Source organism: Macrobrachium nipponense, chromosome 2, assembly GCF_015104395.2.
Source record: "Macrobrachium nipponense isolate FS-2020 chromosome 2, ASM1510439v2, whole genome shotgun sequence".
NCBI lineage: Eukaryota > Metazoa > Arthropoda > Malacostraca > Decapoda > Palaemonidae > Macrobrachium > Macrobrachium nipponense.
In genome coordinates this window covers 86,624,485-86,633,265 of record NC_087201.1, presented here as the reverse complement: position 1 = coordinate 86,633,265, position 8,781 = coordinate 86,624,485, and the positions used below count along the sequence as shown (strand labels likewise).

General features: G+C 35.0%; 1 long non-coding RNA gene across 1 annotated transcript in view; it reads right to left on the bottom strand.

Annotated features, from left to right (window-relative positions):
• Positions 1 to 4,673, bottom strand: part of LOC135220758 (uncharacterized) — a 359,794-nt gene extending 355,121 nt beyond the window's left edge. Inside the window, exon 1 of the long non-coding RNA XR_010315784.1 lies at positions 4,236 to 4,673. This is a non-coding gene — a long non-coding RNA (uncharacterized LOC135220758). The remainder of the gene's footprint in view (positions 1 to 4,235) is intronic.
• Between the last annotated feature and the right edge of the window lie 4,108 nt (positions 4,674 to 8,781).

The following is an 8,781-nucleotide window of genomic DNA, read 5'->3' as shown; positions in this document are numbered from 1 at the left end:
TGATGCAAGACAATACCAGTTTTCTTCTTCTTCTTCTTCTTTCTTCTTCTTCTTCTTCTTCTTCTTTATCGTGCTCGTGTCTGTATAAAACCCGAGTACTTTCCAATAAAAATAAAAAAATCTCAAGCAAAAATTCTAAAAAGCTTCTCCTAGGATGGATGCGTAAATAACAATTCCTTTCTTTCAGTTCTCGATTTGTATTGTCTTCCTTTGTTTTTCGTCCTAAACCTTACTTTTCATACAAATGTATTATTACTAGATAATCTGAATATTTCTCAAAACTACTGAATGCTCCCATTTACTAGACGAAGACTGATTTCATATTAGTCTTTATACTCTTCCTTTGAAAACAAACCTCTCTTTAATTATTTTTCTTACTTATAAATAAATATAGTTCAAATAGAATAATATATAATAAACACAAAAATTTACAGTCGTTATTCCATGCAACGCCCGCTGGCCTACCACGTCACACAACGGCTGTGAAAATCACAAATCCTCAGAATATATCCCGCGGAAGTTCTCATAAATCAAGTTCTTTAAACCTATGAACTTTACTCTTAAAAAAGGAACCACTACCGATTCGTGGTTAGATGCTTGTCTACGTTCTAGCAAATGTTCGTCTTCTTTAGGCCTATTTGTTCAAATAATAGGTTTTCATTATATAAAAAAAAAATCTGGAAAAGTGTTACACTCACGATTCTTGCATATTATTCCGTTATGCGGTGAGAAGTTTTAGTAAGTAGATTCTCTTGGTAAATGTGTCAAGCCTTTTATTCATATTGGTACTCATTATTTTGTGAAATGTCAGCCGGTAACCCTAAGACTAACCAGTCATCATGAATTCGAATGTGCCCTAATCTAGGAATCATTGCTCAGTTGCTTGCAACAGCCACGAATTTTAACTCCTTTTTGTTATTATACTATGTGTGTGTGCGTGTGTATGTGTGAATGTGTGTTCCTACAGATCCATACCCCAACACCTCTGGCTCTATCGTTAAATCGGGTAAAGCAACGGTATCAAGCTGCTTAAAATTATTTTGTCAACAGTTTATCCTTTTAATTTCACAAAAAGAGTCCTTTGTAATGCAGAACCCAGCTAGCTGCGAACTAAGATCTCAAAATTTATTGCAATTTTACTTTTAAGTTAAAAATGTTAGGCCAAAGCCTTAGCGACGGGTGAGTTACCAACCAAACAGTATTAAATCTCTCGTCAAAATGAATTTCTACTTGCTTTTGTGACCGCACCCCGGGCATTTCGTCATAAACAGCAAAGAGCAAGATGTGTTCAGACGTGTTCAGTGCTTAATTTTGTTCATGACTTGTCAACCAAGAGAAAGGAAAAGAAAAAAGGAAAGGCGACAACGTTAGTTTCTGGTATTTTCACAAACAACTCAAGCACAGGTTTCTTAGAGCAGGATTGCGTAACTTGAGGCCGATGGCGATGGCGCCCTTAAATACGGTCACGGTAAATAAACTTTGGTAGATATTAGAGGTTTGACCAATCATCATCTTAATAAACTTCTTATTAAACTTTCACTGTCTTCAATGTTCATTCTTTCGGAAAGACAGAAAATTGTGGATGATTAAAGATATGATTCACAAAGATAAACTTAGATTATAATTGTTGAAAGTGATTGAGGAAAAGACTAAGGAAATGTTGTTATTTAAGGTACTCTACTGACAATAATTGCCAAGACGATTAATATTCTATTTATAGTTAAAAAAAACTAGGATATTTACAAAAAGAATCGGTAAAACTTCGTACACCGTTATGCTGCATACATAGCCAACGCTTATCAGAGACTCAGAACTACTTGGGTAAAAGAATATGAAATATAAAGTAGATATATTTCGGAAAATGCGTTCACTGATCTCTGGTGTATAGTAGTATTGATAGGATAAGTTGGTATCGTTCGAAACCTTCCAAACAACAGTAGCAAGCAAATTACTCCTTAGACATACGAAAGTTTTGTATTGTACGGAATATATCAACCCATGACCAACACCTGTTAGATTCAGTGTCACAGCTGTACAAAACTGTAATAACACAAACAAGCAATAGACAAAAGTTTCATGAATTATGCTAATGAATTGTAGACTTCATTGGTTCTACTAATTACGAGGCATTTATCAAACATTTTTACCTAATGATGAAAAATCTCTCTTGTTATGTACATTACAGCCAGTCATTTATAGAACATGAATTAAACTACAGTTTTTGTAGTAACCTAAGCAACTGAAATAATAAAATTAAGAATAAAATTGTTGTTTTATTCGAATACATTCGTGAGGCAAAAATTGCTGGATGAATTTGCTTCTAAAGGAACTCCAGTACACACCCTGATGAATCTAAGTTACGTATTTTAGAACAGATTACATTGCTTTATTCTTGATGACGGAACTAGCGTGTTCCTTTGTAAAAGTACAGTGATGCTCAAATCTCATGCGACATGTTTCCATAGGATTTCGTTCAAAATTCACTAACTGGTAACCTAACATGCTCTATATCTATTTATTATTTCAATCCGGAAACGCGATTATTGAATACAATAAGGTCATAATATGCTTCATAAGATTGAAATCTGTCATATATTTCAAAACTGTAAGAAAATGTCACGTGTAGCAAATTTCAGAAAAATCTCTTTCGAAACATTTTCATAACTTTCGTTCACAGATCGCTGAAGCATTTGACCAAAATGAAGTTATCATCAAGCATCAGTTCAAATGTTAAATAAAAAAACGAAAAAGTGTCATAGCATTAACAATGTTTCAAAAGCAAGCATAAAATTTTAACTAGTCTTATTTGACTGCTTTTACACCTCAGTGCTGAAAAAAATGTAAAAATGTATGTACAAAAGTAGAATGCGCCCACCGATATCAATGTGTGAGGGGAGCGTGTGTGATGGATCATTAGTGTCAGTGTAACAACAACCACCCAGTGTAATATAAGTAGGTCTACACTGACTAGCGACAATGAAATTATCTTGAAAACATTTGCTTTATATGTTTCAGAAGAATATTATGATTTTCATAAATAATTATTTGTTATAATTCTTAAATATTTCAAAAATTATGGCATACTTGCAAGTATTCGCATATGCAAGTATTCTTTTGTCAAAGCCAAGATATTGTTCCTAGGCCTAGGTGTTAGATTTCTTTACTTTACACTTAACAGTCGCATCTCTTTATTAACAATTTCTGGCCAGAAAGCAAATGAGGTTATCTACACATTCTTGCACTTCAAGTTACCTTATGAAAGAATAAATTATACACCAAAAGCGAGCTGTTAGGAATTTTAAGAAAATAATATTTTAATCCAGTTGAAAAACAAGTGTTCCATACGTCTTGATAGTTATTACTTATGATATTTCGATTAATAGCAATCTTCTCCATATAATCAAAATCAGCAGCATCTTTTACTCCTCAAAGAACAGGTAATCTTTGCAAATAAAAACATTAGTAACATATTACATTTCAGAAGACTTAGAATATTTTTTAGGCCTATAAATCATTTTGCCACATACAGCCAGCTTAAACGCAGTCTAAAACTTCAACATTCAAAGAAAACTGGTGGTTGTAATTCATATTCTATCGTATTCATCAAAGAACAGGTAATCTCTACAAATAAATTCATTAGCAACAGATTAGGCTACATCTCAGAAGGCATAGATTATTTCTTTAGGCCTATGAAACATTTTGCAACATACAGGCAGCTTAAACACAGCATAAACTTCAACATTCATAGAAAACTGGTTGTAAATCATATTCCTACTTTGAAAATGTTGTCATGACTGTTGAGCTTATTAGGTCTACTGTCATAATGCTTCAGACGTACTAGCTATGTTGCCCAGTTCGAGGAGCATGTTAAGTGCGCTTTCATTGATGGCACCGCTAACCTTATCACACCGCACTTTGAACTAAGCAACGTGAAAAAAAAATCAGTTCATATCACACAGATTACGAATCATACAAATGCATAAAAGGGATCATGTTTATATAACCATAAGGAAAATAGGGCTAGCTGTGAATTCGCAAACTTGTTGACATGTATGACATTAGAAAAAAAAAATTTAACACTACTTGGCAACGTCACGTTGAGTCTGAGAATCTGGACGATACAAAAAGAATCATGTCGCATGAGATTTGAGCCCCAATGTACACAAGAGAATTTGAACTTCTGTGCACTCGGAGCATGCTTATTCTAAAAACATACTACATCAACAACCACTAACCTTGCATAAATCTAGTAACTGGATATTTCCATGAAATAATTCAGACATCGTCGCTCTAGCATTAGACGTACCGCGAATCATGCCAGACAAAGAGATTCCAATTTCCGCGGCGACTAGCAACCGAATCTTGTGACTTCCATTAAGCCCTGACGCTTTCGATAAAACCTAACCTCCTATTGCGCGTGGCATAAAGATGTGAACGATCGTCTATGAATATCAGAAACCGCATTTTACCTCGGCGAATTCGCCACCGTTTCGAATGTGCTCAAACCCGATTAATGGCAAGGCGACACAACAAAGGAAACTCGCAGAGCGCATTGAAATGATTTCGGTTTCTGAACTTGTTCGTATCCAGAGCTGAATGGGGACCAAAAATAACTAACCGGGTTATTTTGCTGTTATTTTCCCGCAGTAATTATTGGAATACTCTCAAAAAGTAGACAGAAGTTTTACATTTATGGAATGAGGTGGGTTTTTGTAAACTTCATTTCTATAAAATATGGTGGTTACGCGGTGCTGATTTGAACGCTGAATCAGACACGAGTATCCATGCTCTCAAAATCTAATAGAATCATGATGAACTGGTGTTTATAGGGACGAATTATTTCTTTAATTACTGTCGAGGTCCAAATATATCAACCTTGATTACTGTTATAAAGCAGTGATGTATAGTAATGAGTTGTCACTAGGCCTATAAGATTTAGACTACAGTCGTCTTGTGCCGTGACAGAACCATGATTCGCTGATACAATTAGGTTTATATGTATATGTGAACATTTTAGGGACAAATTAATTTTCAATCACTTGTATGATGATAATAGTGAGTTTTACCCCGGGCTAGACCTGTAACATATATACTAGACTGCAGTCTCTAATAAGTCAACATCTACGGAAAACTTGCGAATTCTTACGTGCTTACGATCTAACTGATACATACCTAAACACGTGCATACTTACTTCAGAAATGACTGTGTGAAATATTTTAATGACATTCCTGATCATTCTACAATACAAAGGCTGTTTTGTGGTCTGTAAAAGACCTCTAACTCTTTTACAGAAAGAGAGAGAGAAAAAAGTTATTAGAAGAGTTTTACTCATATAAATTAAAACGCTGGATACTCAGATATCCATTACGAACATTCATCCAGTATTTTTCATACGCTTAAAACCTCCAGCCTGAAAAACACATAAACCTGCATTAGTTTAGATAATTTTACGAAATATGTACTTTTGTAATGAAATATTACTACGTGGCGAAGATCTATCCACATTATTTATTTCAATAATCAACTCCAGGGGAGTTCGCGTACTTTTACTCGTTAATATTTGTTTCTACTTCTTTCTTGTGACATTTTGTTGTTTTTGTTTTTTTTTTCTTTTCTTTTGACGTTTTCCACTGCTTTGATTCCATCCTGATCTGTGTGCATTTAATCCTCTGATGAATGATTCTCATTCAAGAATCTCGTGAAAATATGAGAAGAAGAATGATTCTACATGTTATGAAGCAAGAAAAAAATGTCGTAACAGCTTCTGTTATTTAAATAACAACTGCTTTTTTACATGACAAGTAAAAAATGCGTCTTAAGTTTCTTAAGTGCGAGTAAGTTTTCTGTACAGCTTATAATCCAGGCCACCGACGACAGTTATCTTTAGATGGTCTCGGTATAATGTATATAGGGTATGTATCTGGAGATGCTATCTGTATACCAGTACTAAGTAGTCGGTGGTCTTCCACCAGGACGGCGCTGCAGAGTAATGCAGCCATCTTTAATGGTCTGGTAACTGCGCAATTTGAATAGGAGCTTAGTGCGATTGTGAAATTTTTTCTATCCTGAATGTTTAATGAATAAATGTGTAGTCAATGTTTAGTGAGTATTTAGGTTTTAGTGAAGGTTTATGAGTAACTGTTTAGTGTTTAGGGTTTAGTAATTGTTTTATGAATGTTAATGAATGCTTAATGTGAAAGTATTCAAAGAATGTTTATTTAGTGTTTAGGGCTTTGTGAATGTTTAGTGTGCAAGTATTTAAGGAATTTTTAGTAAGTGATCAGGGCTTAGTGAATGTTCAGTGTGTAAGTATTTAGCGAGTGTTTAGAGTTTAGTGAATTAAATGAGTGTTTAGGTTTTAGTCTATGTTTACTGTGTAAGTGTTTAGTGAATATTTATGATTAAGTGTTTAGTGAATTTTTAGTTTGTTGGTGTTTAGTGAGTGTTTGAGTGATTAGTGAATGTTCAATTACTGGTTAGTGTTTAATGAGTGTTCAGAGGTTTAATGAGTAATTATGGTTTAGTGATTGTTTAGTGTTCAATGAATGTTTAGGGTTTAGTGAGTGTTTACTGTATAGTGAGTGCTTAGTGATTGTTTAGTGTTTAGTGTATAGTGAGTAGTTAGTAAATGTTTGGTGTATTGTGAGTGCTTAGTGAATATCAAGTGAGTTTTAAGGGTTTAATGAATGTTTAGGATCAAGTGAGTGTTAGTGAATGTTTACTGAGTGTTTAGGATAGTGTGAGTATTTAGTGAGTTTAGTGTATTATGAGTGTTTAGTGAGGATTTTGTGTATAGTGAGTGCTTAGTGATTGCTAAGTATTCAGTGAGTATTTAGTGTTATTGAGTGGACATGTATAGTAAGTACAGGTGTTTTGTGTTATTGAGTGTGAGTGTACAGTAAGTGCGAGTGTCTAGTGAGTGTGTGTATAGTAAGTGTGAGTGTATAGTGAGTGTGAGTATATAGTGAGTGTTAGTGTTTAGCAATTGTACATTACTATTTAGTTAGTGTTTCGTGACTGTATACGAAGAAAATCCTGTAATTTACAGGATTTTGTCCTAGACATTGCTTAGATCCAAGAGATGATTCTTAGACCTTGACCACAATGGTTAGCGTGCTTGAGCCAACCTGTTGTTATAAGACAATTTTTCTCTGTGAAATTGGTTTGTTTGTTTGTTTGTATGGTGTTTTTACATTGCATGGAACCAGTGGTTATTCAGCAACGGGACCGATGGCTTTACGTGACTTCCGAACCAAGTCGAGAGTGAACTTCTATCACCAGAAATACACATCTCTAACTCCTCAATGGAATGCCCTAGAATCAAACTCACGGCCACCGAGGTGGCACGTTAAAACCATACCGATCACGCCACTGAGGCGCTTCTGTGAAATTGGGTCAAGTATTAATAATGGTAACACTCACTATACACGTACACTCAATAACACTAAACGCTCACTGAATACTCAGCAATCACTAAGGACTCACTATACACAAAATGCTCACTAAACACTCATAAAACGCTAAACTCACTAGATACTCACTCTACCCTAAATACTCAGTAAGCATTCACCAACACTCACTTAATCCTAAACATTCATTAAACACTTAAAACTCACTAAAAATTCACTATGCACTCACAATACACTAAACATTCACTAAGTCCTCACTATACACTAGACACTAAACATTCATTAAAAACTAGATAATCACTAAACCATTAATACTCATTAACTAAACACCAACAAACTAAACATTCACTAAACACTTACTCATAAACATTCACTAAACACTTACACAGTAAGCATACACTAAAAAGGATGAAAATAATAATAGCAAAAATTATAATATAATCATAGTAATAAAGTACATATAATACTATAAGCTGGAACGAGACCTTTCGATATGGCCGCCCGAGGTCACACACTCAGCAGAGAGAGAGATCACCGCCCTATGCTATTGATGCTCTATGGCAGTGTTGGCCAAACATTTTCGCCTATTGTACCCTTTATTACCTTCTCCTACTGTTACGTACCCACCCCCCTCGCCCACCATGGCTGACCAAACTCAGTTTTATTTAGGATAATCATGCAAATAGTATATTAATTATGAAAAGACTGCATTATAGGAAAAATTATGATTTAATAACAAAATGCTTGAAAATTACTTACACAACTTAATGTGAGATGTGAGGCTGATGTTCACTGATGGGATGTTTCTGTTGTGTGTGTGTGTGTTCCTTGTTTGTTCACGTACCCTCATGATCTATGTTGCGTACCCCCATGGGTACGCGGACCCCAGTTTGGACAACGCTGCTCTATGGTATAACACTGTATGAGCCACAGCCCATGAAACTTATACCACGTCCCGGTGGTGGCCTGTCCTAGTATATCGTTGCCAGATGTATGATTATGGCTTTTAACAAATAAAATAAAATAAAATAAAAACTACTGAGGCTGGATGGCTGCAATTTGGAATGCTTGATGACTTGAGGGTGGATGATCAACATACCTATTTGCAGCCCTCTAGCATCAACAGTTTTTAAGATCCGAGGGCGGACAGCAAAAGTGAAGACGGACAGACAGTTTTCTTTTACGACAACTAAAAATCAGGATGAATTTTAGCCATTTTAAAGTACGAAACGGCTTCATCGTTTTGATACCATCTCCTTTTTATAATTCGCTGTAGAAGCAGAAAAATAAAGTAGACTTCTGCCATTCTTCATAGGAAGGAAGACTTTCTTCACTGTTAGGACGATGTTATAAAAATTTGTAACAAAACGA